At 35.5% G+C, this 9163-nt stretch overlaps 1 pseudogene; it reads right to left on the bottom strand.

The window, feature by feature from the left end:
• Positions 1 to 1136: 1136 nt before the first annotated feature.
• LOC108463412 (kinesin-like protein KIN-13B) lies at positions 1137 to 7076 on the bottom strand (annotated as a pseudogene).
• Positions 7077 to 9163: the final 2087 nt, after the last annotated feature.

Raw genomic sequence — 9163 nt, 5'->3', positions numbered from 1 at the left:
TGCCTACAACTCTTTTAATTATGTATGTACTAATCTATGCGAATCAATAGAGATCGAAGCGGATCCGGTACCACATCAATTCCAAACTTAACTTCTCTCTTTGGTGGTAATCTGGGTTTTTTTTTTTTTTACAGAAATACATCAACAAGTTCATTAACTTTTGGTACTTGATGTGTCACGCCCCTAAACGTCAAGTTTAAGTTGGAATGGTGATTGTAGGAACTGAATTGAAAAGCTTACAAATTGAACGGATTCTAGTAGAAATAAAAGGAATTAACAGATTGGTTGATGAAAAGTTGGATTTCAATGTTGGTTCCGTTAAGTTTGAACTAGGAATATATCTTAGTGGGAGATATAATTATTATGGACGTGTACACTTGGTTGTTGAATTTGGTATCGGTGAAAAAAGAGCGAAAGTGCTATATAAAGGAGAGACGTTAATCTTCAGTGTTACTCTTTCATTTTTCAGTTCCTTCTTCATCTTTTTCACTGGTCTAGTTGAAAGAGAGAAATATTAAAGAGCAATCTACATAAAAGAAGGTAGCTAAAGTTTGTGCATAAGTAACTGATGCTTTCTCAAGCTGATAAGCTTCCTAACCTTTCTATGATATCAGATTTAAGAAAATCCCACAGTGGTATTGAGGTCCGCTTGCATCGAATCCATTTTATTACCAAGGGCCTCTATCATTTGTACCTTGAGTTGATCTTGCCTCCATTCCAACTCTGTGGTATACCTATCAACTTCCTTGAAGGTCTTCTTCATATTACCCATAGATCCCTTAAGTTTGGCCACCCTACCATCTAAAGCTGACAGCTCCCTCGATCTGCTAGCTTTATTAGCCCTATCAAAGGTCTCCATTGGCTCAACCTACTCGCCTACTCCTTTTGACATCTCAATCAGCACATTCGAACACTTGCTCGGATACCAATGTCATGAGGCTAGAACTTAAGTTTGACAAACCACGCAGCCTTAGGAGATTTCTTTGCTTCAAATCTGTGTAAGTCAGCCTAACTCTCAAAATATGAGAATTCTCTTAGAAATTCTCCAAGGCACAAAAAAATATAGCAAAAACAACTCGAAATGAAAGGACAACGAAAGAATCGAAAAACCACAAGAAAGTAATGCACACAAGGTATTTGAGTAAATCCTCTCAATATATTTTTAACTCAAAAATGAGTGAAGTACAATGAGATAATTACAAATGAAGGGAAAACATCTATTTATAGTTGAGTTTCCCAAATCTAACAATACAAATTGAATTACATCAATGACTAAAATTAGTTTAATTACCCTAGTAATACTAGAGTGTTTCTTTAGGCCACTAAGGCTTCAAGTAAATAGACATATCCATGGGTTCCACAAATCAAGCCAGCTCAAGTGGGTGAAATGAGCTCCATTTAATCAGTTGACCTCCATGAGACATTTTATGCACAATAATCATGAGCTTTAATCAGCAGCCTGTGACATATATAGGTATGATAGGATTTCTAATATTATAGATATAGTTTATAGATTATATAGACAAAATAAAATAAAAGATTGTATAATAGTTTGAGAAATATCCAAATAATGAAATGAATTACAAGCAATGCTTCAAAATTTACAATAGCATATGCAAACAAGGAATCTTAATTAATAAAGTAAAAGAAAGAACGAGAATTTGCGAAAGAAAGAAGAGAACCTTGGAATTTAACTCGCTTGTGATTCATGTAGTCATTTTTAATAATACGATATTCAATGGATTTAGAGTTGGAATCCCTAAGTATCTATAACCTTCCGTTTTTTCCTATATGCAAGCTACGAAGATTACATGATAATCGGAAAATCATCCAGCACACAGCTACAAATAATCAATACCCCGAAGAAGATACTAAAACATTATACTCCTTTAAGCGATTCTGGAAACGAGATAAACGAGTTTGTAACTGTGTAATGCCGACAGCTTTCTGAGAAAGAATGGCATTCAATCTCGATATATAATCATCAATATGGTTCCCAGGTTGGTCTGCTTCAACCAGCAGGTTCATCTCCTGTAAATGATGGATGCATATTTAAGCATTTCCATGTATTTAGAAGGCCCTTGGAGGGTTTTATCCCGATGCTCTTATTTCGATATGAGTTGGACAGGAATGTTGGATGCAAAATACTTGGAAGAAAAACAAAAAGTCAAAGCAACACAGGTACTTCAATGAAATGGTCTAATTGCTTACCTCTTTGACAATATTCATGGTCTCCTCCACTTGTTGCCTGTGAGCATTTACAAGATCCTCCTCTTCCTAAGTAAAAGCAATGCACAAACTTTTTAACACATACAAATCACTGTTCATATCTCTAACAATAGTCATTCTCTTTCAAGAATTACCTGAAGGAGAGCATTCAAATCATCATCTGATTTTGAATGCTTGAAATCAGATCTTAGTGGTTCCTTCCATCTTGTCTCACCATTAGGTTTCCGTAACTTGTCCTCTGAAATTGAGAAATTGTATTGATCCGGCTTTCCATTTTTCTTCCACATCAGTTTCTCTGGCTCATAGGAATCTTCTGACGTAGCAACATCATCTCTTTCATTTTGGTCAGGCCATGTATCATTAATACAATCCTCCGAGGTCAATGCAGGTGGTAAAACAGAAGATAATGGCCGAGCAGTTGACTCTTTCAGGTTTAAGCTTGAAGATAATGCATCCTTCTTAGGATTTCCCCCTTTTGAAAGGCTCTTCACCCTGGATGTAGTTTAACATTGAATGTAAGTCAAATACATGAAAGGAAAGCAAACAAAACCAAAATAGGAATAAACTGATGCTGAAACCATTTAACAATTAAGCAAGTTCCATTCACCTATCAGCATATCTCAAGGTGTTCAGAGTGTGTTCACATGACCCTGAGCTCGGTGAAATGCAAGATATCATAACAGTACGGGAATTTCCCATAAACGAGTCCCTTAGAACCTCCGTCAGTTTGCTGCCTCTGAAAGGAATGTGGCCCTGATCATTGTCAAGAGCTCTTATGCACTCTTTCAATGCAAGTAAGCTCTTGTTGATCTCTGCACCTTCCATTCTGCATCGTAAATAGAAGCGGCTAAATTAAACAAGCAGACCCAGCAAAATTAATTAAGTACACATCTAAGGTTTGTGCCGCATGAATGTATATGTGTGTAGGGTGATAGAGCTGAACAACATGAACTGGAACCATATTTTATCTGCAAAAGTACAAACTCCAGGTGTATTTAGACTCCTTAAACACCCTTGTACTTTTAAATGTTTGACTTGATAATAAATCATTAAGTAAATTTAATTAAGAGAACTATGAAACTATGACACCTACATGACTTGGAAAAGCTGAGACAATCCAGAATCTCCAGAGTATTTGGAAAAACCTTTCATCTAAGAGAATTTGTATGTTAGTTATATTTAGCATACGTCCGGTTACAATGCATCGTAAATCTAACTTTAATATCAGATGCAACATTTCTTTATTTCAACTATTGCCTCCGGTAATGAATCAAAATATCAACCATGGTCAATGATCATATCATTTTGTAATTGAAAGAACGCAGTGTACCTTGTCTGTTTATAATTATCCGTAGTATCAGCACCTCGTTCACTTCCGGCTAGATCTATAAAGGAGAGCCAACAACACGGGGAGGCTTCGATTCATTTCCATCAACAGATCGCTTGATAGCAAGTTGAAGTATGGCATGAGAACGGGAAGATTCCTCATTTGCACCTGTAGTACCAGTGCTTCTTGTGGCATTTCCTTTCTCAATAAGGTCCTTAATAGTCTCCACATCTGATGCCCTGTACTCTTGCAGACCCACAATGCAAACTTGCTGCTTACCATCCTCTCGCATAAAGAGTTTTCTGCAAAAGAAGGATCAGCTCTCGGCCAATTCATAAACTAATAGCACTGACTAGAGGGCATGCTTAATAACTTACTTTCTATCACTGAGGAGATCAAATAATTTTCCTCCATATATCTCAAAGAAGCTCACAAACAACTGAAACCCCTGGTTCCTGTAAGTATGGTGCATCAATCTCAAGATATCCCGAGAAGCTTTAAGAGGAAGTGGCTTCATAGTAAAGGTTTTTCCGCTTCCTGAAGAAGAGAAAGACCTATAAGTTCAAGATGCTTACAGCTATAATCTAAAAATATAACATGACTTGATGAAGAAGGTAAATTTTTGTGTTCAACAAACAAAATTTGCGGTAAGAAATAATGAAGGCATCCTTTGACTTTGCCAAATTAGGCAGAAGAATAGAAAGGGCTAATGACAAAGGATTATGCCAAATACATCACTGAAAGTAACATTTCATTATAATTTAAAATTATACAAACATTACACAAAAATGAATAGTCATGCAATATCAACTCATCATAGTGTATATCCAAGATTTTGGAGAAAGTTATTCACCTGTTTGACCATATGCAAAACAAGTCGCTTTAGTGCGCTGAAAAATTATAGGAACTATGGGCTCCACAGTCTCACGATAGATCTACAAAAAACAAATGAGACCAAGATAGGTTGATAAAAACAACTTTTCAAGGAAAACCATGTCTTATAATATTTTCTTCCTTTTTCCACTAATAAATTTAGATCATCTACATACCTCATCATTTGAGACCTCCTCATTCAGCACTGCATCAAAAACAAATTCATGCTTCTCCACATATTCTGTAAGGTCAACCTACAATATGTAAAGAATTAAAGGCATCAAAACGTTGCTCAAATTCTAAATGTTACTAAGCAGATGAGTAATTGAAGTGCGTCAAAAGCCAAGTGTTAAAAGAAGAGAACATAAACTATTAGTTTTTTGACATGCATGACATTATGTTTCTAGCAAGAAAGACTAAAACAACCATTGATGCTAAACCTCCAAAAATATAATTGAACCTCCCAAGAGGCTGCGGATTGGCATTGCAGTAACTGCAGCTTAAAATAATCTTGTGTGAAAACTGCGGGTCATTAGTCCCATTCACATTTGTTTAATATACCTCAGGGTAGAAAATTGGCATACACCTGTTGACGATTCTCTGGGTTTATATTGGATTCCTAGGTTCTTGTATAACCTTCGTAGAGTGGTATATTGTTGAGTTTGTAGAGGACAAAACAATGTTACTGTTACCTTAAGTTTAGTCTCATGGACTACTAGGGAATTGGAAAGTGTCTCTATAATATCTTCCTCATTCTTTGCTAACTCCTTTTTATTCAGAGGTCTTTTCCGCACCTGCAGTCAAAAACCCATACTCAGTCTCAGTGGGATAGTAGTATTCACATGTAACATAAACATGATGTTAGTTTACTTGTGCAAAGCAAGTCTTGCATAAATGTGGTTTAGCATGAACCCAGAAGCAGTCAAAAAGCCACAGGTTCTGGTGATGTTCAAGTCCATTAGGTTAGAAAACGGAGCAGAATAAAAACATACCACAACTTTGATCTTTGCAACTGAATTGACCTTCTCTCTGTCTGCAGCAAAGCTTGTAAGGAGGCTATTCTCTGGCACACCACGAGCTTTGCCTCTTTGTTTGTTGTTTGAAATATAGGGTTCAGAGTCATCAAGGCTTCTACCTCGAACATGATTATAAAGAGGAGCATCATACAGGTTAGGAATCTGCATCTGTCACCAGTTAACAGAGTTCCATAACTAAGTATTAAACACTAAATTACTCCACATATGACTTTATAATTTTCTATTGTCTCGGAAAAAGAGGAAAAAAATAAATTCATCAACAATATATGCAACACAGTTTGCATCGTTCAGCATCACATCCCCAGGTTGAAGATCATACAATTAAATCTCAAAAGTTCGACCTGCATATTTCTTGATGAAACAAAAGTACAAATAGCTTCCAGTTTCATTGATTCTTTGCATTTGAAGGCCAAAGTATGACTTGCGTACACACAAATCTACATTACATTCGCTAACTGTAACTCTAAGATGAAATGGCAAGTGACCAACCTCAGGCAGAAGCTCAGTATCAAAAGAATGTAGATCTAAGAGACCGGGACTGAACTCGCCGCTTGGCGGACGCGAACTAAATGGAGGAGTTGTAGGCTCCGTGAAATAGTCGTTCCCCGTATTAGAACCCCTCTGTACATTCCTATACATTCTAGATCCTTGAGATCCTCCTCCTCCACCATAAAACGCATAATCCTGCTCTCGATCCAAGCAGCATAAGCAGCAAAATCATGCATTCGAAATAATAACTACTTTGTATTGAAATATTGCTCCCTGCACATTCCATTTATTTATTTTGCTCGCAAATTAATTTCCAATCTAAAAAAGGGAAAAAAATCAAACATTTATCAATTTTTTTATCCAATAAAGTGTCATCTGGAAAACTTCATTCATTTTGTTTTCTTTTAATACCAAAAGGAAATCTCAAGAGTTAAAGCAGCCGGCTTAACTGTTTTTCCTTTCGCATGTTAGACTTAAAATTATATAATTAAATCTAAAAAATCAACACATTTTCAGTTTATTCTTACTAAAAAAAATAGATTGCCATTTTCATTTTATTTCTCCAACAAAAAAATTAATTAAAAAGGAAAAAGTGTGAGACCTGAAGAGGAGGAACAGAGTTGTTGGAAGAGTGAAGATGTTGAAGACCAGCAGACTGAAGCCATCTCCCATTCGACGTCGTTTCCAAGAAGTTATCTGAGTGTTGTCTCTGATGGTGCACTTGAACTCCTGCCGCATCAGATCTCTGCCTCTGTCTCCCCATTCCGTTCATCTCCCAACACTCTTCCACCTCGCTTTCTTTCAATTATTTAATCAAATTAAAAACAAAACTTCGATCCTTCGATCTAAAGGTTTACCTCTTCAAAATAGAAATTATAAAGAGAGAACAATCAAATGCACCCGATTAACATTTAACCGGATCCTCCTCGATCTTTTTTAAGCTTTGGTTTCAGACAATGATCATTCAAAGCAAAAGGATTGAGTTATAAAGAAAATGGACTGTGTCAATGAGAATAAGAGAAAGGGAGTGGATTTTTGAATTTTGAAGGCAGTTGGGAGAGACACGTGTGGCACGTGCCGTTGGGGGATGTGGAAGGAGGTACTATACGACGGCGGATTGAGCCGAAAATTGTGGAGAGGGGATCTATTGGGCCCGGGACTTGGGGGTCTATACATATGGCTTTTCTTTAAAAAGGTCTAATTCTATCTTCAGTCCCTATATTCTTTAAAACTTTTAAAATTCAATCTCTTATACTTTTAATTTTAGTAATTTAGTCATTCTACTTATTTGATTTAAATATTAAAATATAATTAAAGTTAAAATCTTGGAAATAATATTGGTAAGAGAGATAACTATAAACCCTGAAAAGATTAGTTTTTTATGAATCATAAAACGAATAGTCATTCTACTTATTTGATTTAAATATTAAAATATAATTAAAGTTAAAATCTTGGAAATAATATTGGTAAGAGAGATAACTATAAACCCTGAAAAGATTAGTTTTTTATGAATCATAAAACAAATATAGAGAGATACCTTTAGTTCCAACAAAAATTTAAAATGCAATTGATAACCTTCTTAATTGCTATTGTTTAATTGAATAATAAAAACTTTCATTAGTGGGTTATAAATTAAATATTAATTTTAAATTAAACAAGCAGAGGAATTAAATTTCTAAAATTAAAAATATAGAGTAAAGACTACGAAATTTCAATAGTTGAAAGAGTTGAGGGATAATGAGGGTGATTAAATCTTTGAATAATTTGAAGGAATTTGGAGTTATTTGTTTTGCGAAAATAGGGGTATCAGCAAACCACCGTCCCACATGGTGGGACCCTCCAAAAAAATCAATCAGTTGCGCGCTTTTGAGTCTCATCCAAAACCTCCCATCTTGTAGGGATCCAACTCTCCCACCCCGTGTGTTTCATCAAATTGAGTAAATCTTTTTACTTTTATTTTTTTATTTTAATTTTACATATATGCTAAAAAAAATTAATTGAGAATCTATACTACATTTTTTTGAAAATTTATCTATTTACATTGTTTTTGGAAATAAAAAGAGAAATGCGTCTTATGGGGTGCGTTTTCACTTCTAATAAAAATGCGTTCTATAGGACGCGTTTTCACTTTGGTAAAAGAAAAAATTCTTTTTTCTTTTCTTGTGGTTGGAAATTAAAAATTTGTAAATTTATTTTTGTCCGTATTTGAGATAGACATGATTATAGTTTTAATGATTGTTTAAATTCATAGTGGTGTAGTGGAGTTGAGTCACCTACAAATTTCATTTGTCATATGAGTATGGAGCCATCACCCAGGAAGTCGGATCGTGTTGCAACTCAAGGTCCCACTTGACGATAATTATACTATCTGAGGTTGAAGTGTAACTAGGGCTTCAAGTTTATAGGGGTTATATTGTCGAGGAATAGAGCATAAATGGGGTCATAGTTGATAGTGGTTATGCGGGCACGACAACAAATTTTTCCTCGTTAGAGGAGGATGCTTTGTAAAACCCAAACAAATGTACAAAGAAGAAAAACGCAGTGGCCTTTTTGCATAACCAAGTATATTGTTTTATCCATGTCCACCAAAAGCTATGCCCCCGTTATTATAATCTGTGACATAATTGGGGTGTAATAGTTTTACTAACATGGTCACTGCTTTTGGTGGACATGGACAACACAAATTACTTTATTATACTGGAAAACCCCTATGTTTTTCTTCCTCGCATTTTCATGTGGGTTTCATAAAACATACTCCTCTAACAAGGAGAAATTGGTTGTTGTGCATGCATAACCAACATCAGCTAAGGCCCCAGTTGTACTCCATCCTTTGACATCATAACCTTTGTAACCTTGGAGCCTTAGTTACACTTTAACCCAAGGCAGTATAGTCACCGCCAACTTGGACCTCGAGTTGTAAAGGGATTCCGGTTTCTCAGGTGATGGAGTTATACTCACATGACAAGTGAAATTTGTAAATTATCGAGCTCCGTTACATCACCGTGAACTCAAAAAAAACTTAAAACTATGACTATGTCTCCCTTAAAGCGAGAGAGAAATAAATATTTAAACCTGAAAATTTCAACATGCAAGAAAAAAAAATTTAAGATATTGAATTGAGGAGATGGGAATGTGCATTTATATAGGGGATAGAGTGGGGTAAAAAAGGGAATTTTTTTATCTCGAGTTGCAAGGGTTAAGAGGCAGA

The sequence above is a fragment of the Gossypium arboreum genome, chromosome 2 (genome assembly GCF_025698485.1).
Source record: "Gossypium arboreum isolate Shixiya-1 chromosome 2, ASM2569848v2, whole genome shotgun sequence".
NCBI classification, from domain to species: Eukaryota; Viridiplantae; Streptophyta; class Magnoliopsida; order Malvales; family Malvaceae; genus Gossypium; species Gossypium arboreum.
This window is presented reverse-complemented; position numbering and strand designations above follow the sequence as displayed.